Source organism: Oncorhynchus masou, chromosome 27 (genome assembly GCF_036934945.1).
Source record: "Oncorhynchus masou masou isolate Uvic2021 chromosome 27, UVic_Omas_1.1, whole genome shotgun sequence".
In the NCBI taxonomy this organism is placed as follows: domain Eukaryota; kingdom Metazoa; phylum Chordata; class Actinopteri; order Salmoniformes; family Salmonidae; genus Oncorhynchus; species Oncorhynchus masou.
In genome coordinates, this window is record NC_088238.1 from 11,577,908 (window position 1) to 11,602,179 (window position 24,272).

Genomic DNA, 24,272 nt, shown 5'->3' on the forward strand with positions numbered 1-24,272 from the left:
ACTCTGTTTCTGTTAAACCGCTTTTGGGTCTTCACTCCCGTACATAACAAAAACTTTGTCATTGTGAAAAATGATATGTTCTTAAGTGCCTTACCTGTATAAATGAAAAAATAAATAAACAACATCCAAGATGAGCAACAAGGGGACTTGAACAGCGTATTTATTACCCTATTTACTTATGAGAGGATGTCTATGAAGACCTATCTGCTGAGACAATGTGGTAAACAGGATACCAGAAGTGTCACACTATTTCTGTTTTTTAACGTGTCAAAACATTTTGAAACGTTTTCCGTTGCATGGACTAATGAACACTACCCATGAGTTTTAAAAAATAAAATGTTCTCAACTTAATGGACTGAAACAGGGAGGGACAACCTGGACTTGTTCAATAGGAAACTCTGATTTCCGTTTTCGTATCAAAACATTTTGAAATGTTTTCTGTTGTATACCGTAATGAACACTACCCAGGAATTGTAAGATCAAATTTACTTAACTCAATAACATGATATACAATACACTTGAATAAAGCTCTACTTTGTCACTTTGAAATAATAATAGACTTATTAAACACTGAAGGGGTCCTGGTATTTATTTACTTTTATTTAACCTTTATTTAACTAGGCAAGTCTCTAACACTTCTGATTCTTTACATTTTTATTTTTATTTTTTATTTCACCTTTATTTAACCAGGTAGGCTAGTAATTTGCAACTGGAATGACCCAAAGATAAGCATAGCAATTAATGAACAGACAACACAGAGTTACACATGGAGTAAACAATTAAAAAGTCAATAACACAGTAGAAAAAAAAGGGGAGTCTATATACATTGTGTGCAAAGGCATGAGGAGGTAGGCGAATAATTACAATTTTGCAGATTAACATGGAGTGATAAATGATCAGATGGTCATGTACCGGTAGAGATATTGGTGTGCAAAGAGCAGAAAAAGTAAATAAATAAAAACAGTATGGGGATGAGGTAGGTGAAAATGGGTGGGCTATTTACCAATAGACTATGTACAGCTGCAGCGATCGGTTAGCTGCTCAGATAGCAGATGTTTGAAGTTAGTGAGAGAGATAAAAGTCTCAACTTCAGGGATTTTTACCAATTCGTTCCAGTCACAGGCAGCAGAGTACTGGAACAGGAATTGATTAATGGGCACCAGTAATGATTTGTATCATACAAATAAATGATTTGGTCGGTGCTTATTTTTGTCCTGTTTCAGGAAATGTGTTTTATTTTTCAAATTCAAGCGCCCCGAGACACCCTCAGGTAATGGTGTCACAGCCAGCCATTAGGGTTAAATGTCTTGCATGAGGCACCGATTGATTTTCCCCCTTGTTAGCTCCACTAGCGACCTTTCAGTCACTGTCCCAACGCTCTAACCGCTAGGCTACCTGCCGTGGGTTTTTGGCATCAATGGCATTCACTGATAGTGAATATCCACATCAGGGAGCCCCTTGTCTTGGGGCCATGGCAGTTTTTATCATGATCATTAGTCATGATGCTACCAACTGTGCACAACATAAAACAAATGTCAGAGTAAAGTGTATGCTCCAAAGGGATCACTCTATTAATACTACAGAGCTATGATCCTCTTCTTAAAAATAAGGAAGCAGGATCACTTGACAACAACTACAGTCAGGTACAACCATAGAGATGATATAATTCATGAATATATATAGGATCTCTATGGGTGCAATAGTCAGAAATATTCATATACAATATCTGTTGTTGGAGCTAAAACACTCAAAACAATTATTGAGTAATAACTAATGAATGCACAACCATCTGTTATGCTGTATTGTGCAACAGGCGTTGTAAAGTGTCAGTATGAATGGGAAGTGTTTTTGACAGGAACCCACATGTGGGAAAGACTTCCGCCAATTGGAAGATTTGGATCACACTTATGACTTTTATCTAAAACTGCTCTCAGTGTAGAATCTTTGTGGGGCCTAGTGAATTATAGTCAGTCTATAGGCCTCTTGTTGATGTATGATTCACACTGTAATCCTCACATGTTGCCTAAAACTGAGTCTGAGTCAAACGAGCAAACAATGCGATATCAGTTTTCTAAATGAGTTAACAACTCTTATGGTGTTGCTAGGGTTAGGATGATCAAATCATCACCACAGGCTATCCTTCCTCACAGGCTGTGGGCAGTCAGTAATCACACTATCGTGAAGTGTCCACCTTGCGTACAGAGCAGCTTCTCCGGTGTGTAAGAGAACAGAGCAGCTTCTCCGATGTGTAAGAGAACGACAAATCACACTGCTGCCACCAGTATAGCAGGCAGCGTGGAAGCTACATTGGGGACTCGAACCGTGGAGCATGTGCTGCAGAAATAAGCTTCTAATTGACAGTATCACAAAAGCCTGGGCCTCTGGGCAGGAGAACGCTCACATCGGTTAAACAGGTAGCCTTTGGGCCTGGCTTAACCGGTGATCAAAATGAAGCCTTTTGAGGATCAATTCTATGACCAAAGGCTCTTTCTGATTCATATCAACTCATGGTACCAGCATTCAAGACAAGTCTAGGTGAATACATGTCATGGTTTGCTTTAATCCCAAGACAATCACAGTTCGATTTGGACCATACTGTCTGGGACCCAGGAATTTGCACGTTGCTATGGTCTGGTTGGCATGGTGACATAAGATATGATGCAAATATGCATCTTGCAGAAGAAATTGTTTTAGAGTGGAATGACTAGACATATCTGATGACGATGGTGACAGAACACTTCATCAAATATTATTGACCGGCCCCTCCCATAGACTTAACGTTACCCTGGTTTACGTGATGACGCAAGATGTATATGAGCGCAAGCGGCGGGATCGTTCTCTCTTTTTACCGCCATAAGAGCGGAGTCTTTTTGCTTTGGGACCGCTTCACTGCGTAGATCCACCTAGTCAAGCCGCCAGCTAAAGGTAAGAGAATGACTTGAAATCACCTTAGCTTGGTCTTTAGCAATACAACAAAGTGGCGCATATATATATATTGTACTCTTAGATGGGTAAGAATGTGGGGTTGTTCTTATCGTCTTGAACTAAATATTTGTGTGGATGTAGTCGGGAAGAATAGGACGTTAGCTTGTCAGCTAACTAAGTCGGATGGCTAGTAGCAGCCATTGAGAGACGAGAGGCTCCACCATGATGCGCTAGCTCGCTAACGTTACATGCACGATGACGAAAATGGCTAATTTTCCGCCCTTTCGAGATGTTGTATTGGAAATACAAACGCCATAACGTTAGTGACAAATCATCAGAATTTGCATCATTCAGTTATTGGTTTTATCGGATGTCGTGTCTTTTTTAATTTAGACTTGACCTTATTTATTGACTAGCCTTATGGAGGGTAGTCAAGTGATGGGACGGAGATGTGGTGGGTACAAGTTTTTGTGTCTGATCACTGTTCGAGCTATATCGCTAACTAGCAGGCTACACACTAAAATGGGACGTATGTCTCCGTCTTTTCACCTGACTTTTGACATGTTTGTAGTTGGCTGGCTAATTTCGATAGCCACATAGCTAGCTAACGGTTCTCTTATTTTGGTCTGTAATATTATGAGGTTCCAATATTTGCCCAGCAGGTCACGTTGCCAATCAAATATGGACTGTCACTTTGAGTACTTGCCCAATAAAAGTGCGTATGCCAAACTAACATTAGCTAGGTAGCTGTAACTAGCTAACGTTAATTGACTTGCTGGCGAAGTAGTTAGCTAGCTGAAAACATGCACAACCAGTTAGCTAACGTTACCGCAAATGTATCCATTATAGTGCATGTGGTATTTATCTAGCTAGATTCCACGGAATTGTTTAATTTGTACGTTTCAGTGGTATGTTAGTTAAATGCATATGCTGCTTTACAACTAGCTAGCTGGCCGGCTTTCTTTGTGGGTGAGAGCCATTTGCTCATAGCTTACCTTGAGCATGCAACACGTGGTCGCTGGGTTTGAAAGGCTCGTTGAAGGGATGTATGTGTAACTACCATTGGGGGATATCAGTCACTGAAGATCTGCTATTTTCACTTTTAGTGAAATGCATTGAATTACACTCATACAATAACAATGTTTCAACACATCTAAAGCTGCCTTTGTTTCTCCCCAATGCTTATCAATGCAACATAACTAGAAATGATTCGTTAGACATTCTAGCCACAGTTTAAGATACAATCTAGCTATAGGCAAAAGCTATTTTTGACTTCAACATCCTACCTGGCTGTGATTTGTATGGTTAACTTTTGTTAAGAAATGAGGATGAACCAACTATTGTCGCAACTTGTAGAATGGATATTGGTCCTGATGACTCCTGCTAAAGCGACATTACATTTTTTGTTTGCGAGAAAAAGGCCCTAATGGTATAAGTCAGAATTATTATTTATTTTTTAATTGAACCGTTTATTATCGTGCTGTGGATGATGGCTGTTCCGGTATTGCTGTTTGAACGTCTCAGATGTTTTGTCTTTTGTCATTTTGTGTTTGGAGGCAGTCATCTGCTACTCATTAACACATGGCATTTATATGACCCCATCAATTTGAGTACTAATGACCCCTTTGTGAAACTGGCATGTAGAGTTTAGGTAATCAATTGATTGAAAGGTATTCCTGGAACTGTTGGGAAACAAAACTCGCTGACAGTGTTGGAAGCTACTCTTAAAATAGTTGCCCATGCTATCAATTACTTAACATTTTGAAGTTAACTTCAAGATGTTAAGTTACTAGTTGAACAAAAAATATATATATATATATATATATACACCTGTACAGTTTAGGTCCCATGTTTAATGAGCTGAAATAAGAATATCCCAGAAATTGTCCATACACACGAAGCTTATTTCACTCAAATACACTGATTTGTTTACATCCCTGTTAGTAAGCATTTCTCCTTTGCCTATATTTTTATCTATTTAGCTATGCTAGACAGTTAATAACACATTCTTATTTACAATGACTGCCTAGGAACAGTGGGTTAACTGTCTTGTTCAGGGGCAGAACCACCAGTTGTCTTTACCTTGTCAGCTCAGGGATTTGCTCTTGCAACCTTTCGGTTACTGGCCCAACGCTTTGGCCACCTGCTGCCCCAGGTAGCCTAGATAATCCATCCACCTGACAGGTGTCTTGTCAAGAAGCTGATTAAATGCTGGGGACAATAAAATGCCACTAAAATGTGCAGTTTTGTCACACAACACAATGCTATAGATTTCTGAAGTTGAGGGGGTGTGCAATTGGCATGCTGCAGGAATGTCCACCAGAGCTGTTGCCAGAATTGAATGTTAATTTCTCTACCTTAAGCCACCTCATGGTCATTTTTAAAGAATTTGGAAGTATGTCCACCCAGCCTCAAAATAGCAGACCATGTGTAACCAGGCCAGTCCAGGACCTCCACATCTGGCTTCTTCACCTTCAGGATTGGATGAGACCTGGACAGCTGATGAAACGGAGTAATTCTGTCTGTAACAAATCCTTTTTGTGGGGGACAAACTCAATCTGATTGTCTGGGCTTGGCTCACCAGTGGGTGGGCATAAGCCCACACATGGCTGCACCCCTGCCCAATCATGTGAAATCCATAGATTAGGGCCTAATAATGTATTTCAATTGACTGATTTCCTTATGAACTGTAACAATCGTTAATTGTTTCGTTTTTGTACAGTATACATGTAGTTCACTATTCCCCAACAGTATCTTGAGTTATGATTCTAGTCCCCTCTGACAGTGGTTCGTTCTTTACACGTCGATGTATCAACATGCCTAAAGCATTAAAGGGATGCCTCGTTGACTGTTTGATGCAGTTTGGATCGTCCTAAATCTATTTCATCAAAGGAAATCCACTTTATCAATGTCAGACTGAAATGCAGTCATCGTGTCTGTATTTGAGTGGTGCTGTTGCTTTTCTCAAGCTTATTGTGGCTATTAAGAGCTCTCGCATTGGCTATTGGTGGGGACTGTTTGATCTGTTCGCTGGCCAGACGTCGTCATGTGAATCTCATGGTGTTTTACAGGTCGATCCAAACGGTGTTGGTTCACATTTTCAAAAATATAATTATGGTAGTGCAGTGTGCCGTTTTGGAATTTCAATTACCAAAGTTTTGGCCTGGAATTATCCTTTTTTTTTGGTCCCTCTGCCCGGTAATCTCCCTTTCAGCTGCTTAACATTTGATTTTTGGACAGCTTTTCAGTTGGCCTATTTAAACTGCGCAGGTGAGTGGTGGGCAGCCTGTGCGCTTCTTAACCAACGGGCACAGGCCATTAGGAAGGTGAAGGAGAGAAGAGGAGCTGCTGAAAGATGGAGACCGTTGTGCATTTCAGACATTGCAGGCCAGGTCTACGTCAGCACTGTTAAACTGTTGCTAAGTTTCCCTGACACTTATTAATTTTGTAGCATTTTTCTCCAACCATGCCAGTAAGCCTTCTATACTGATTTATCGCACAACAGCAAATTTGGCACGATAACATGTGATTTCCCCATACCTCACTCTAAGTACAGAGAAGGTTATCTAGTAAACATTGGAGGGGACATTTTTCTCTCAAGTATCTTTCAATTGAGAGACTTTGCCTTCACATTGGCTTTGATTGAGCTGCATGCAAATCTCTGCTGGAGACAGAGCTTGCCCAATAGAATATTGTTTGAATTTGTTTTCACTCATTCCATGGATCCAGAAATTGTCTACCTGGCAGCTATTAAGATGTGGTATAATTTTGTAATTCATCGAGTTCGCCACATTTTGGGGATACCAGCCACTTCCTATTTAACTCACCACTTTTTTCAAGTTGAATACCACCGTCAACCTAATACCACAGTGGTAAGGAGAACCCTCCAGCAAATCATCACCTAATGCCCCGGGGGGGAGTCTGGAGCCTAATTCAATGCCTGATGTGACTAATGGCTTTTAATTGTCAACCTTCATGTGATGGCCTCTATAACAGCCTGTATGGTCAAAGTGCAAGCTCTGAGTGTCCAGCTGTGTACCTCTTCAATTGTGTTAAGGGTCACTGGTCCTGTTGGAAGTCCTGTTGGACTACTAGCTGCGGCCTCTGCTCTCCTCCATGCCAGGAGGTTTATGAGGGGGGGGTACACGTCAAAACAGGGCCTTGCTTTGGTGCTGTTATCAGATGGCAACCCCAGTGTCACCAGCATCAAAGCCCCAACCCGCGGCACACTGCGGAGCACAGATTATCTCTGCCCAAACCAAATGAGATGGGCAAGAGGTTAAGATATGTGGGGCGATTTAACTAAGGCTTATGTTACTTAATGCCTCAGCACAGCTAACGGGGCTGTCAGTGAGCTGGGCGCTTGGGAGGTTCTTTCATGCACATTTCACGAACCAACATGACAGGGAGCCAAAAGCAGCCCTTTTTGTTTTCATCTGGGAGTGGGAGGAGAAACTGGGGTAGGATTACGGTTGGTGGCCATTTTGCTCTAAGCAAGCAGAGTACTTGGAATCAGATGTTCAGCCCTCCTGTGGGTGCTCTAGTTTACAAGCTCCTAATGTCAGTTGCTACACACTGGGACAGATGTCCTCAACTGTATTGAATTTAAGGGTATGATATTTGCCTGTTAGCAAGCCTTCCATCAAACAAGACGATGTAATGCTAGTCTTGTAAATAAGTCATTAGGGCCTATTTCAATAAATAATCTATTCCAAGAAGCCCTTTTGTTTATTGAACATATTTATTTCCTGCTGTGAATTAACAATTGTGTCAAAAGTAGCATGTATCATACATTGTCTAACTCTCTTCCCTTCCCTCCAGCAGCATCCTCCGAGACTTGGCTAAGATGGCAGACATGGACAAGTAAGTGCATCCTCTCCGTTTGATTGGCTGTGCAGCCTGAGTTCTGTGCAGCAAGGAAAGACACTTATTGCACAAGTGTCCTATACTAAAACAATCCCACCTCTGCATCGTTACCTAGGGCCTTATCAATTCAGATTGATTTCTTTACATATCTTGGTGTTAGCCTTTAAGTCCAATGTTCGTCTGGCCGAAAGGCTGATTAGCTGTGTTTGTTTGTGTCACACACACAATGGTAGTTCGCAAAACAAGTACCCACTGGATTGGTGGCAATAATAATATAGTTCTGCCAGGTCAGCATATGCTACTTTGTGATTAGCATGTAATTTAGAATATTCTTGGGGAAGCCTTTCCCTGTATACTAGAGTACTTTTAATAATCATCATTGCTAACAGCTACAAAGTGGTAGATCGTCACCGCCCATACTGAGAAGGAAATTCTCATTGCCTTTAAGAAAGTTCAGATGCGTTCTGTTCATGTCTTGTGATAAACTTCTGCAAATTAATTTTCAATTAATTTAGTTGATTCCCAACCCATTTAAATAAATGTTTGGATTTTGGTGATTTCCCATTGTCTGCAGCCAAGCAGTCTGATTTGTTCACCCAAGACATCCATGTACCAAAAACTATTTGGATAATGGCACATGAGTGTTGGGTGAAATCATGACATGAGTCCAATGCACATACAGTTTAGGAATGTCATTATCAATTTGGCTTCTAGTAGCCGTCAAATATTAGACACTGGTGGGTGTAAATATCAAGCGTCTGAGTAGTGTTTACATTTTAGAGCACAGTTAATATTAATAACATGGGGGTCCTGATCCTAGATCAGCACTCTTACTCTGAGATCCTTGGTCCATACGTCCGCAGAGCTGAGTCAGTCCTCTTCCCCTGGTATCTGATGCAGAGGAGGATGGCCAGCTGTCGATCCTGACTGCGGAGACGTTTCCTCGCTGGGCTGTGGCTCGATGTGGATGTTTACTCAGCCTGGGCTGCTTGGGATGCCATGGCTGGGCTTGGGTTACGCCGGCTCCCTCCAGCCACTCAAAACACCTCCCTGAGTTTGAGTAATGGGCCTTGACTTTGGTCCAGCCACAGGGAACAGGCAGACAGTCAACTGTTTATCCCTTCATCTGCCTTATTATATACAGTCCTGACTGACTGCAGGAGTCTCTGGGTGAAGTTTCCCTATGTACAGGTCTAAGCATCAACTTCCCCTCACCCAATCTTAACCTTAGCTTCTTTCGGATTGTCCCACCACGACAACATCCGGTGAAATTGCAAACGCCAAATTCATATTAAATTACTATAAATATTTAACTTTCATAAAATCACAAGTGCAATACGTCAAAATAAAGCTTAACTTGTTGTTAATCCAGCCACCATGTCGGATTTTTACAAAAAGGCTTTACGGCGAAAGTAAACCATTCGATTATCCGAGGACAGCGCCCCGCATACCAACACATGAAAAACATTTCAGGCAGGTGCGACAAGTCAGAAATAACGATATAATTCATGCCTTACCTTTGAAGATCTTCTGTTGGCACTCCAAAATGCCCCAGAAACATCACAAATGGTCCTTTTTGTTTGATAATGTCCTTCTTTGTATCCCCAAAATGTGCATTTGATTCAGAAGTACACAGGTTCCAGCTCGCCCAACATGACTACACATGATCTAATAAATTACCTGTAATCTTGGTCCAAACATTTCAAACAACTTTCCTAATCCAACCTTTGATATCCAAAAACGTAAATAATTGATCACATTTAAGACAGAATATAGTGTGTTCAATAGCGGATAAAAACAATGTGGGGTGAGCTCCAGTTCACGGTCGTCACACGAGTCCACTTGGCTTGACACTCACAATGAACAGCCCTACTTCATTTCTCAGAAGAAAAACATCAACCAATTTCTAAAGACTGTTGACATCTAGTGGAAGCCATAGAAACTGCAACCAGTTCCTCATATAGTTTCCTATAGAAAACCAATTGAAAACAGTGACAAATTTTTCCCTGGTGGTTTGTCCTTTGGGTTTCGCCTGCCAAATAAGTTCTGTTATCGACACAGACATAAATTAAGAGTTTTCTAAAACTTACAATTGGTAGATTAAGATAATTTTATGTCCTAGCTTCTGGGCCTGAGAACATGCAGTTTACTTTGGGCATGCTTTTCACCCGGACGTGAAAATACTGCCCCCTATCACAATGAAGTTAACCACTAGTGGGGGGGAGAAATGCAAAACTGACCCAAGATCAGTGTCTAGGGGTAGCATCACCCTATTTTACCCCATGACTAACTGCAGGGCGGATGCTAGCATTGTAGCCTGACGCCACATGTTTGACATTATGTTGATCAGGGGCTTATTCAGATAGAAATGTAGTTCTTTTTGCACTGGTTCGGAACCTGGTTCATGGATCAGTATGAACGGTGTTTAAATCCAGTGTTAGATTAAACTTCAGTGAGGCGGGGAGCAGTATACCCTTTGTGCTGTGTCCCTGTTCACTCTCTGGGAACATTGCCTCCTCGTCTGTCAGAGGTACTGTGTGGAGGCCTCTATGTATTGTCTGACACACCCTCCTTTTGTATCGAAGTAATTATTAGAGTTGAGTTTCCTATTCTACACAATCGATATAATCACATACCATCTAAACAGTACATTGCTTTTTAAAAGTCCATTCCTGAATAAGCTCCAGGTGTCTGTTTTGACATATTTCTTTCTGTGTGCAGTAAGGACCAGGCTGAGCTGGACCCGGCAGATTTGGAGGACGTGGAGGATGTGGAAGAGGAGGAGACTGGAGAGGACGTCAACAGCAAAGGTAAGGCTCAGCACTACCCGCCGAGGAAGCGACTGGGATTGTTAAACGTTAATGTCTGTGCCCACCGTGGATTTGACTTCAAAATCTGAATCAGTTTGACATGAGTGTCATGAACCTCTGCTTGCTGGTCAGTCGTTAATGTTAGGTTGACAGTTGAATTAAAATCCTCTGTGCCCACATTGTCTAGGTTTGAAATCTGAATGTTTTTACCTGTCCACAAATTAAGAATCATGCTTTGTTTATAGAGGTTTAACTGGCAGTCCTTTGTAGACTGAATTAGATGTCTCTCTGCCCCAGGTATTTATAGCCCAGCAATGCTTATCGTCTCCCACCACAGTGATGTCACAATGATCTCACACACTTGACAGAGGCTTTCATGCGGCCAGAGCCTAACAAATATCCTAACTATCGGCCGATTTTTGTAATGACTTTCGTCATCAGTAGAAACGTCCCTTGTCTAGAACAGATTCAGAACATTTTGCCTTCCCACTCATCCCTGTCCCCGCTCCGCCGCAGCACTTTGAGTTGTCACTCAGCTGAGGAGTTGGCCATTTCGTCCTTAACGGCACCCTATTCCCTCTATAGTGCACTACATTTGACTATAGACCCTGCTCAACAGTAAAGCACTTTAGGGAAATGGGGGGGGGGTATTTTTGGGACAGTCACAGCAGGGCCCTCAAATCCAAGGCGTAAGGAGTTGAAGCGTGGTGTAGGTAAATCAAGGCAGGGGAGTATACCTGCTGACTGTAAATTATGCAGCGGCCCTCTGCCTTGTCCCATGGGCAAAGCGTTTGTTCTCTGCTTTGGAAATGTCTCTAACAGCCTTTAGGAATAAGTTTACTCCTGTTCGGTGGAAGGGAATACTTTGATTATAATGCTCCCTCTATGGGTTCGAGTCGAACCCTAGTCTTCAAGCAGAGGCTCGGACACTCGGACCAACTGACTGTTGATCACTAAGCACATTTTTATCCGTGTCTTTCTCAGAAATGTCATTATTTTGGAACTGGTTCGGGGTTGGTAGAAACAGTATACCCTTTGAGGTCTCCCTGGTTGCTCTCTAGGATCATTGCATCCTAGTTTGTCAGATGTTCTGTGGAGGAAACAGAGCTCTGTGTCAATAGTGTGAAGTGACTTCCTTTCCTTGTGTCCTTTAATTCGTCTGCACCAATCTGAAGAGGCTTGACGGGTGGCAGCGTTTTGGCAGTAGCATTCTTCCACCTGTTCAATACTGTCAGATCAACCTGTTGACCAACAACCCAGCCCTCTATTTGATTTAGATTTATTTATTGTAATTTTGTCTGTCCTGAGTTGACCTGAAAATACTTTGAGTTGCCCCCTAGAATTTCTTATGCAGAACTCCCTTTCTTCTTCCGTCAATGTATCTGTTCGTATGTGTCTGATGCTGTGAATGGTTGTCTGTGTCTGATGGTAGTGCCTGGCTTTGTCCGTCTCCCCTCAGCTCGTCAGCTCACCGTGCAGATGATGCAGAACCCACAGATTCTGGCCGCGTTGCAGGAGAGGCTGGACGGCCTGGTGGGCTCGCCGTCAGGATACATGGAGAGGTGAGAACCCCAAACCAGGAGACACAGGCTTCAGCCATACAGATTCTGGATGGAGACAGTCCTTTTTCAATGGGTGTTCTCAGTTGGATGGACAACAGATTGTCCATCAGAAAACCCCACTCTGTTTTGGGTCCAGTATGTACTCGTCCGAAAAAGTTGATTTGAGGTGACAGACAGTGGCTGAATGCATCTACGATTTCTTCGGTGTTCCTGTGACTGGCCATAGCCTGACTCTGTCCCACTCTGCAGCTCTGGGGGACTAGCCTAGTTATGCAGCCCTGCTTTAGATGTTCAGGCTCCAACTGAAGTTCTTCTCACTGAGGTAGTGGTCTTGTTATTTATATATTATACTTTCAGAACTTCCATTCTTGGCATGCATGCTTTCTCCCTGTACCTGTGTATGTATGTTATGGAGGGATAACAAGGCCAGTGCTATGTCTTCGGTGCCAGAATGTTCCTTGTCCTCTGGTTCTCTCCTCAATTCGCTGGTACATCCCTCTGGCATGTCTGTGGAAAATGAGTACTGGTAGTTTAGGCTGAATCTAACCTACACCCAAAACCTATTTTTGAAGGTGCTGGAGGGAAAACTGAACGTTTCTGCACACTTCGTTGCTCTGATTTAAGGTCGACTGACCAACACTTCAGCGACTATTTATAGAATAGGTTGACAAAATGATGCATTAAAGGTTCATCCTCTAGTTCTCTCATCCTTGGGGTAATCACTTATCTGTGCGTGATTGGGTATGTAAGGTAATGCTTTTCATTCAGGGATTTCCTCGAGGAAGGTTGCCTAGTTACAGTATTCAAAGAAGGCCACTGCTACAGTGATGAGAAGCTGCTGCATTTCCCTTTAAAGCAATGTCCCATAACTGTCGTCCTCTTGGTCTGCTCTGTGCTGGGTTGTCCTTTACTGTGCAAATGATTTGGCTATGGTGAGTTGGAGTTGACTCCTTGGCCAATGACTTCACGAAAGAGCTATGGCACACAGACATGATGCCTCGGCACTAGGCTTTCTGGACCCAGTTGTGCACCTCTTGATTTGGTGTTGCAGTGAAATGTGTTTTTAAAAGTGGTCTCCGCATCAGTCTCAAAAACCAGCATCCTAAAATGTGAACAGATGCCCTATGTAGCATTCTCAGAGTAGCGTTGCTGATCTAGGATCAGTTCTCCCTGTCCATGTATTCTTATTCCTTATCTAAAAGGCCAAACTTATCCTAAATCAGCACTCTTACTCAGACGCTTGATACATACCCCTGATCAGACCCAATGCAGATGGTATTATGGCTCCCTCCTTCCACCATTCCACTCGCTTCATATGATGAAACAAATCTGTAGGTTGTCCAATCAAAAACACACTTTTTGACCAATGGGTAACATGTTAATTGTGGTCCTAACCTTGTCTATCATAACCCGTTCAAGTTATTTTAGTTTTTAGGGTGGCCAGAGTTAAGGTGACTAAATCAATGGAAGCCCAAGGGTAAAATCAGCTGTGTAAGAATTAAGGCTACATGAGTCCCTAACAGGCTCACCCTCCCATTGAACTGCCATCTTCTCAAATCCACAGGACATAAAACAATGGAGGTAAGATCGATGTTGAGACATGACATGTAGTATTTCAGTAGACTCTTATTTGAAGTTCCTCTTTTTAGAAGGGAAAAACATGATCTACATCACTGAAGTGTCAACAGAGCTCTGAGTACAAAACATTAAGAACACCTGCGCTTTCCATGACAGCCTGACAAGGTGACACTTGTTGAATCCAATGGAGACAGGGTATGTGTGCCATTCAGAGGCTAAATGGGCAAGGCAAAAGATTTAAGTGCGTTTTAACGGGGTATGGTAGTTGCCAGGTGCACCGGTTTGTCAAGAACTGCAACGCTTCTGGGTTTTTCACACCATTTGTGTATCGGTGATGGTCCACTACCTGAAAGACATCCAACCAACTTGGCGTCAATATGGGTCAGCATCCCCATGGAACGCTTTCCACACCTGACTTTCTGAACATAAATGATATGTTATGAAAGACCCCACACAATGATTCAGAACATGAAGAATATTTTGTCTTGGTACAATGTATTTTATAACATAAGGGACATCTTATCACCACCAAAGCATGTTTTCACCCTCAGGAAAGAGTGGGTGGACACCCTAAAATCTGTGTAGAAACATGCCGTTTTAAACGGCTCTTGGCATAGGATTCTTGGCCAATGTCGTACTAAAGCATTGCAACAGGATATTCATGCCATCTTGATTAATGGAAGTGGCTGTGGTTTTTCTGGCCTCAACAGATTAATTGTGCCCTCCTCACAATTGGAGTGTGTGGCTGTGATGAGTGCGCACTTCTGCATTTTTTTTTAGTTAATGTGGATCTGGTCCCTTAATGTTTTTTTCCTGTCAGTGGATGCCAGTACTTCAGATCTCTAGCGTCCCCTCAGTGGGGTGCTGTGCCAGAGGGGCTTGGCTGTGGTTGTGTAACGCCAGGGCTGAGGTGACCAGGCCATTACGCAAAACGTTGTTAGTTTTTCCATGTCAGTGGAAGTAGTCCTCTACTTCCTGGTCTTATAGTTGAATTCCAGCGGAGGGCACTAGGTCCCTGCAGTCATTCTTCCCGGCACTGTGTTGCTCTGCATATAAGCATCGTATGCATAGGTCTGCATGCAGTAAGTGTTTTGTCATTCGCTGATGTTTATTCCGTTGTCAGAGCTTGAGGCTCCAGTATCCTGTTATATACACCTACATCTTTGGACAGTCAAGATGTACTCTTTCACAGTGTGGGATTGTGTTTCTCTCCCCGTGTCCAACTTACCAAAGGTAGTGAAGAGGCAGGTCAGCATCCCAGAACCTACAAGTGATATGCGCTACATTGAGGCTAAGTTCTACGAAGAGGTCCATGAACTGGAAAATCGCCGCTCTCTACCAACCCTCTTCAGCCAGGTAGGAACACCCCTATTATGTTTCCTTGTATCAATATGATCTCCCATTCATTGTACCTTATAACTATGCCATTTGACTGGGCACTTTGTGCATGGGTTGTTTATTGGTGCACACCTTAGTAAAGCGAGCCACGTCTTTTGGCCAAATCAAGGTAGGTCCCTCCATGTTTCGTCCCAAAAACGTTATTTGCTGGACCGACTCCGTGGGGTAGGAGTTTCCAAAACATAATTTCCAATTCACACATGCATATTAATTCACTTGTGAAATAGTACAAATGTAAAAACCCACCAAATTGTTCTTATTAATGAATACACCCCAGTATTCTCAATCTAGTGTTGATCAGTCACTCCTCTGCCCATGTGTAGTTCCTGCTGCTGCTATCCAATGCTGACAGACTGTAAGCTTTTACCCCGTCCCCTCTTTGGAGCGGACTGGGATTTAGCAGAATCCTCTGACCAAAGAGCTGCAGCCAAGGGATGCAGATGGAGCTGAGAAAATGGGGTGGGGGTCAAGCTGATGCTCACACATGCAGACGGCATGACCAAACTGCTGTCTTGCGTAAATAATGCGCGTTTGGCAACTCAGCCCCCAGTCCATTATCTTGTTTTAAACACATGACTGTTCTGGGCTTTTTTGTTAAATGTTTTGCTCAGCCTCCTGGCTGTTGGCTTTACAGGGACTGACTGTTTTCCTCCCCTCTCTCCCTCCAGCGAAGTGACATAGTTAAAGCAGCCTGAGCCCAGAGGAGGAGTGTGAGTGGAAGGCTGATGAGGAGGGAAGAGTTGACAGTAAGTAAGCAGGTACAGGTGACTCCATGCCTGCATGTCTTATCTAACCTGGGGACTTCTACTGTGGTGCTAACCTGGGACCTATACTGTCTGGTGCCTCAGCTGGTCTTATTAATCTAACCTGGGGACCTATACTGTCTGGTGCCTGGTCTTATTGCTAACCTGGGGACCTCTACTGTCTGGTGCCTCAGCGGGTCTTATTAAGCTAACCTGGGACCTCTACTGTCTGGTACTCAGCAGGTCTTATTAATCTAACCTGGGGACCTATACTGTCTGGTGCCTCAGCGGGTCTTATTAAGCTAACCTGGGACCTCTACTGTCTGGTGCCTCAGCTGGTCTTATTAATCTAACCGGGGACCTCTACTGTCTGGTGCCTCAGCAGGTCTTATTAATCTAACCTGGGGACCTCTACTGTCTGGTGCCTCAGCAGGTCTTATTAATCTAACCTGGGACCCTATACTGTCTGGTGCCTCAGCCGGTCTTATTAATCTAACCTGGGGACCTCTACTGTCTGGTGCCTCAGCAGGTCTTATTAATCTAACCTGGGGACCTATACTGTCTGGTGCCTCAGCGGGTCTTATTAAGCTAACCTGGGGACCTCTACTGTCTGGTGCAGGTCTTATTAAGCTAACCTGGGGACCTCTACTGTCTGGTGCCTCAGCTGGTCTTATTAATCTAACCTGGGGACCTCTACTGTCTGGTGCCTCAGCAGGTCTTATTAATCTAACCTGGGGACCTATACTGTCTGGTGCCTCAGCGGGTCTTATTAAGCTAACCTGGGGACCTCTACTGTCTGGTGCCTCAGCAGGTCTTATCAATCTAACCTGGGGACCTCTACTGTCTGGTGCCTCAGCAGGTCTTATCAATCTAACCTGGGGACCTCTACTGTCTGGTGCCTCAGCAGGTCTTATCAATCTAACCTGGGGACCTCTACTGTCTGGTGCCTCAGCAGGTCTTATCTAACCTGGGGACTTCTACTGTCTGGTGCCTCAGCGGGTCTTATCTAACCTGGGGACCTCTACTGTCTGGTGCCTCAGCGGGTCTTATCTAACCTGGGGACTTCTACCTGTCTGGTGCCTCAGCAGGTCTTATTAATCTAACCTGGGGACTTCTACCTGTCTGGTGCCTCAGCAGGTCTTATTAAGCTAACCTGGGGACCTCTACAGCGGGTCTTATTGCTAACTCTGGGGACCTCTACTGTCTGGTGCCTCAGCGGGTCTTATCTAACCTGGGGACTTCTACCTATCTGGTGCCTCAGCTGGTCTTATCTAACCTGGGGACCTCTACTGTCTGGTACCTCAGCGGGTCTTATCAATCTAACCTGGGGACCTGCCCTACTGTCTGGTGCCTCAGCGGGTCTTATTAATCTAACCTGGGGACCTCTACTGTCTGGTGCCTCAGCGGGTCTTATTAAGCTAACCTGGGGACCTCTACTGTCTGGTGCCTCAGCAGGTCTTATTAATCTAACCTGGGGACCTATACTGTCTGGTGCCTCAGCGGGTCTTATCAATCTAACCTGGGGACGTCTACTGTCTGGTGCCTCAGCGGGTCTTATTAATCTAACCTGGGGACGTCTACTGTCTGGTGCCTCAGCGGGTCTTATTAATCTAACCTGGGGACGTCTACTGTCTGGTGCCTCAGCGGGTCTTATTAATCTAACCTGGGGACCTCTACTGTCTGGTGCCTCAGCGGGTCTTATTAATCTAACCTGGGGACCTCTACTGTCTGGTGCCTCAGCAGGTCTTATTAATCTAACCTGGGACCTCTACTGTCTGGTGCCTCAGCAGGTCTTATTAATCTAACCTGGGGACCCTCTACTGTCTGGTGCCTCAGCAGGTCTTATTAATCTAACCTGGGGACCTCTACTGTCTGGTGCCTCAGCAGGTCTTATTAATCTAACCGGGGACCTCTACTGTCTGGTGCCTCAGCAGGTCTTATTAATCTAACCTGGGGACCTCTACTGTCTGGTGCCTCAGCAGGTCTTATTAATCTAACCTGGGGACCTCTACTGTCTGGTGCCTCAGCAGGTCTTATTAAGCTAACCTGGGGACCTCTACTGTCTGGTGCCTCAGCAGGTCTTATTAATCTAACCGGGACCTCTACTGTCTGGTGCCTCAGCAGGTCTTATTAATCTAACCGGGGACCTCTACTGTCTGGTGCCTCAGCTGGTCTTATTAATCTAACCGGGACCTCTACTGTCTGGTGCCTCAGCGGGTCTTATTAATCTAACCTGGGGACCTCTACTGTCTGGTGCCTCAGCAGGTCTTATTAATCTAACCTGGGGACCTCTACTGTCTGGTGCCTCAGCTGGTCTTATTAATCTAACCTGGGGACCTCTACTGTCTGGTGCCTCAGCGGGTCTTATTAATCTAACCTGGGGACCTCTACTGTCTGGTGCCTCAGCGGGTCTTATCTAACCTGGGGACTTCTACTGTCTGGTGCCTCAGCGGGTCTTATCTAACCTGGGGACTTCTACTGTCTGGTGCCTCAGCGGGTCTTATCTAACCTGGGGACCTCTACTGTCTGGTGCCTCAGCAGGTCTTATTAATCTAACCGGGGGACCTCTACTGTCTGGTGCCTCAGCAGGTCTTATTAATCTAACCTGGGGACCTCTACTGTCTGGTGCCTCAGCAGGTCTTATTAATCTAACCGGGACCTCTACTGTCTGGTGCCTCAGCAGGTCTTATTAATCTAACCGGGGACCTCTACTGTCTGGTCATGATAACAGGACCAGGAGGGTGTACCATGATTGACTTATTGGGTTCTGACTGTTTTGGTTCCAGTAATGGTGGATGTGCTAGATGTGCATTATATATAGACTTTTTAGAGGTTTTAACCAGGGACTCATGTATCTTTTCTTTTTATAGGCATCTGTGAAATGGTGCATTAAATCCTTTGTATCTTCCTCCTGCCTGTTTCTTCCAGGAGGAGATGAAGGAGAAGGCCAAGGTGGAAGAGGAGAAGAAGGATGAGGAGAAGGAGGACCCCAAAGGCGTTCCCGAGTTCTGGCTAACGGTTTTCAAGAACGTCGACCTGCTTAGCGACATGCTGCAGGTAGGCGGGCAGAGTGTTGGAGAGTGGAGGACTGTCAGCAGGAAAAGAGACTAGAGAGCAGTAGAGGAAAGTAGGTCAGCAGACAGCTGCTGCTCCCTAAAGATGAGGCTTCATCACCACCTACAGGCTTGATGAGGCAATTTCACCCCTAAAAATAGATGGTGTATACATACAGCACATATACATTGTAGTCCTGGACAAGCCCTGAATGAGTTGAAGCAGGTGACTTTGTCCTGGGCTACAGCAAGAAGGTGCTGTTTTGGGGGGGGGGGGGGCTGAAGTTGGGAAACACTGATTTTAATTACCACTCTTATCAGAGCGACTTAGTCTATTTGAGGTAGGTGAGACCACATCAAAGGTATTGGAAGTTAAACGTTCCTCAATGAAACGGCTGTCGGCTAAATCGGTGCTCGTAAGAAAAGAGAAGTTGGTGTTGGTGCTAGAAAGAGCAGTACAACGGTAAGGTGTTTCTGTCTAGATACCATACCAATGTTCAAGCTGCTGTTCATGTTTTACAGGAACATGATGAACCCATCCTCAAGCACTTACAAGATATCAAAGTCAAATTCTCGGACCCTGGCCAGCCCATGGTAGGTCTGTGCACTGCTCTGCTGATGCAATTCTCTACCGTTCTATCAATCTATTGAAAGCCAATGAATCTTGGGTGTTCCCAATATTAAACTCTTTCTTGCTATTTTTCTCTCTCCAGAGCTTTTTAGAATTCAACTTTGAGCCCAATGAGTTCTTCACAAACACTTTGTTGACAAAAACCTACAAGATGAGGTCTGAGCCTGATGAGAACGACCCTTCTCCTTCGACGGGCCTGAGATCATGGGCTGCACAGGGTAAGACGCTCCGTCAAACTGCTCCTTGTTGTCCCATAGAGATCCTATTCAATTAGGATTCTTAATCCCACGGCGCATCCTTAGTAAACCCCCTAGTTGCTCATCGTAGCCTCTGGGACAAGGAAGGATGCTAGATCAAACTAGAGATCCAAAGCTGAGAGTCTTGTCCGTGTCTCTTGGTTATTTCAGCTCTGGGACAGTCATTGCAGGCACTAACGTTGTTTGTTTCATGAGGGTGTAAGGGTCATGTCAGATGGAGTTTATTAAAAAAATTCTCTCCTTTTAAATTAAAATAAGATACTCAGGTTTATACACCCTTCTGTTGTCTGCTTGTTTGGTCAGTTACAACAGACTACCTTCTATTTTAACACCAAGACATGGGTGAGGAATGACCCGTTTGTCAAAAGAAGTGGTCCTTTCTAACAATGCAGCATGTTGACGGGGTTCTATTAAAACCTTTGGCTTATCTTAACCTTTAGGGCTCAAAGCAACATCTACACTCTAGTCATTGGTTGGCGTGTTTAGGTCTGGTCACCTGGTAACCCTGGTGTCCACCGCTCTCGCCCCGCAGTTGTACGATCGACTGGACGAAGGGCAAGAACATCACCCTGAAGACTATCAAGAAGAAGCAGAAGCACAAGGGGCGTGGCACAGTCAGGACGGTCACCAAGACAGTCCCCAACGACTCTTTCTTCAACTTCTTCACCCCGCCTGATGTCCCTGAAAGTGGAGATCTGGTAAGTAATGCTTCCTGTAGTTTAGTGCAGTGCTTGAAGTGGAGGTGAAGTCAGATATTATTTTTTGCCCGGAACTCAGTATTTCTCTTTATACGATATCATTTTGCTGGAACTCAAGCAGAACATTGTGGCTGTGTTCCAACTCAACCACTGGTGCAGTGTGGTCTTTCGATTAAAGTTGGTGTGGCCGAATGGTGAGTCTCATAGCTCTGACTGGCGTGCCGGTGACTCTTGCCCCTCTAGGACGAGGACTCTGAGGCTGTCCTCGCCGCTGACTTTGAGATCGGCCACTTCATCCGCGAGCGATCGTCCCCAGGGCTGTGCTGTACTTCACGGGGAGGCCATCGAGGATGACGATGATGATGTGAGTACCCACCACAGCCTGTGTGTAATGGCCTCATCCCTGTCCTAGACCTCTGAACCAAGCCACTGGCCTTCACATGTGTTCCCCTAACACTGGTGTCCCCTCTTGTTGCAGTACGATGAGGAGGGAGAGGAGGCTGATGACGAGGTAAGGCCTTAGATAGCTAGGTCTCTTCACCTGGTCCTCACTAACCCACTCCTGTTATGGACCTTAGCCATGGTCCTCACGAACCCACTCCTGTTATGGACCTTAGCCCTGGTCCTCACTAACCCACTCCTGTTATGGACCTTAGCCATGGTCCTTAGCCATGGTCCTCACTAACCCACTCCTGTTATGGACCTTAGCCATGGTCCTCACTAACCCACTCCTGTTATGGACCTTAGCCATGGTCCTCACTAACCCCTCCTGTTATGGACCTTAGCCCTGGTCCTCACTAACCCACTCCTGTTATGGACCTTAGCCATGGTCCTCACTAACCCACTCCTGTTATGGACCTTAGCCATGGTCCTCACTAACCCACTCCTGTTATGGACCTTAGCCATGGTCCTCACTAACCCACTCCTGTTATGGACCTTAGCCATGGTCCTCACTAACCCACTCCTGTTATGGACCTTAGCCATGGTCCTCACTAACCCACTCCTGTTATGGACCTTAGCCATGGTCCTCACTAACCCACTCCTGTTATGGACCTTAGCCATGGTCCTCACTAACCCACTCCTGTTATGGACCTTAGCCATGGTCCTCACTAACCCACTCCTGTTATGGACCTTAGCCATGGTCCTCACTAACCCACTCCTGTTATGGACCTTAGCCATGGTCCTCACTAACCACTCCTGTTATGGACCTTAGCTAGTTTGTCTGTCTCACTAACCCAGTTTCCTCTTGTGTTCTCCTAGGAGGGTCCTAGGAAGGAGGAGGGAGAGGAGGAGAATGACCCTGACTATGACCCCAAGGTGGGTGGGAGAGCTTACTGTTGATGTTGTCTTGACCTAATGTGAGACCAATGGTCAGAAGTATCAGATTTCAACATACAGAACAGAATGTGTACCGCTACTCCAAATGCATCATGAACACCAGCCGCCATGATGGATTTTTCTGTCTATATACTACTGCATCCCACTCCGTCGCCTCAGAACACACAGCCTTCGGAACCGTTTCCCTGTCCCTTGCCTCTAGTGTAAGGGTGGGATTTCCAGACACACATTAAGCCTGGTCCTGGACTATAAAGCAGTCTACATTTGTGTTTTGGTACACCAAAGTACATTTTATTTCCAGTGGCACGCTGCATTGGCCTTGCAGCACTGCTGCAGTGCTTTCTGTGTGGTGGATACGTTGGATTTATGGAATTTATGTTAGATGGCCTGACAGAACTGGTAGCAGAAGGTGAATGTTGAACTTTTGTTGCACATCAAAATGATGCTGCATAACATTTTGCTCAATGACTCTATCGAGGTGTTAGTCCAGGACTCGTCTCATTCTGTGTCCTGGAAACTTCTAGAATGAGAGTGATAGTAAAGAGTGGTATTTCTAAATGGTCTCAAAATATCACTTCAAGAACCTAATCAAATACCCTTTTGTGAGCATCTGGTCATGGGGAATGTTTTGTCCACATTTTCTTTTCAATGGAATGCCTTGAAAGCATGTTTCTACTTGCTGTCTACATCCTTACTAAACTGAGACTGCATGGAAATTGGAATCGGATATTAAATCTATTCAGGTTTTGACTTTTAGCTCTGCATGCCAAAGCTTCATTTGATTTTGTTTGGGTGAATGGGAACAGTACTCCTTCTCTTTGCTGTATAAAGCCTCTTGAATTCTGTATTCTGCCTATTTTTTGCCTTTAATTCATTAATGTTCATCTCCAATCACTTGGCACCTTTTGTCAGCTATACTCTTTAAATTTTTTCCTCACTAGGTTTAAGTGATGTCTGTAGAAAATAACCCTCTCCTGGTAGGTACAGCTTGTGAATTGTCAGCTTACCGCACCCCGCCTCCCTCCTGCACCTTTCATTTTGACACCATTCCTCAATCTCCTTGCACCCCCCCTTCCACCTGCACTTACAACTAACATAGTGGCTTTTTTCTTTTTCCCTTTAACTGTAGTGGGTGATGCGTTTGAGTTCTCTTCTGTATGTTGAAGCTAGTTAAACTTTCCTCCAATTTGACCCTATTTGTCTTTGTACAAAATATTTTGTGAAACACTATTTACATTTGTTTGGAGAAGAATAGATCGTTTTGCCACACCTGTTTTGTGGATTTTTATGTTTTTGAGTCTTAAGCCATCGCTCTGTTCATTCTCTCATTCTTCACTTTTGTACTCCAGAGACTGTAGTCTACATCTGGAAGGATGCTTGTTAATTGTCTTTCTCCCATTGGACATGCCTGAATTGTTTGCGTGGGGTGAATCCAAACTTCCACTTCAGTTGTATTTTCACTTGGTCTCCCACTGACATCGATGCACGACTAAGTGAAAGTTTGACTACAGTTGAAGTTCAGCTTCACCCCTCTGTCCTGGAGAGCTGTTGACCCCTGTAGGTCTGTTTATGGCCCTCTCCCTGCATTGCTGCCAATAGACTTGATTAGTTTTCCCTCCCCTGTGAAAGAAAGGCGTCTGTAGGACATCAGTGGTGCAACCCCCCTCCCATCACTGTTATGAGCACTATGGGTTTAGTGCATTTACACTATGGAGGTTCTATGCAGCAGTAGTGAAGGCTCTCAAAGTAGTTATTATACATTTTAAAATGTAATATTTAAATTTTGAATATACACCTCCACATTCCCATCTCCATTGGTGTCTTGGACCTTGAATTTGGGTGGTATGGGTAGTAATTCACCCCCCCAACACTGGTCTGATACCAACGCACATTGCCTTTTATTTCCAGTGGCATACTTTAAGAACATACTAGTATGGATTGTTATTGGGTCGCTGTTCAGGAATCTCTAGCCTAAGTGCAAGGATGACATTGCCCTATACCCTGTCAATGTTTGTCTCAAATGGACATAGAAAAATGTCTGAAGCATAAACCTGGTGTGTGTATGTTCAGTTCTCAGTTCAGCTCTAACGTCCTCTCTTTTGGTCTCTTGCAGAAGGACGCAAATCCCCAGCCAGTGCAAGCAGCAGTGAAGGCTGTGGCTTTGAGGATCAACTGCACTGTAACAGCTTCTCAAATAAAACACTTACTTACGCCTTATAATGTTTTGTATTTTCTTGGTAGAAATAAAAATAAAGGGTTTCAAGATTTTTGTTACAAAAACCTCCTAATATAATGTGAGCAGTGGCTCCGATATGCATAGTATTTTACTAGACCCCCACCCCCTGTACAAATAGTTAGAATGCCACAAACTCCCTGAAAGCATGATCTTGTTTCTCTCACTGCTAAACTAGTT

At 44.3% G+C, this 24,272-nt stretch overlaps 1 long non-coding RNA gene, 2 other non-coding genes and 1 pseudogene across 3 annotated transcripts; all 4 read left to right on the forward strand.

Moving 5' to 3' along the window:
* Window positions 1-7,750: 7,750 nt before the first annotated feature.
* Window positions 7,751-21,059, forward strand: LOC135515606 (nucleosome assembly protein 1-like 1-B; annotated as a pseudogene).
* LOC135516606 (small nucleolar RNA SNORA57) lies at window positions 12,523-12,659 on the forward strand. The gene has a single exon (XR_010451953.1). It is a non-coding gene; the product is annotated as a small nucleolar RNA SNORA57 (small nucleolar RNA).
* LOC135516619 (small nucleolar RNA SNORA14) lies at window positions 19,857-19,986 on the forward strand. The gene has a single exon (XR_010451965.1). It is a non-coding gene; the product is annotated as a small nucleolar RNA SNORA14 (small nucleolar RNA).
* A 738-nt stretch (window positions 21,060-21,797) lies between the features above and the next one.
* LOC135515607 (uncharacterized) lies at window positions 21,798-24,079 on the forward strand. The gene is made up of 2 exons (XR_010451834.1): window positions 21,798-21,838; window positions 23,973-24,079. It is a non-coding gene; the product is annotated as an uncharacterized LOC135515607 (long non-coding RNA).
* Window positions 24,080-24,272: the final 193 nt, after the last annotated feature.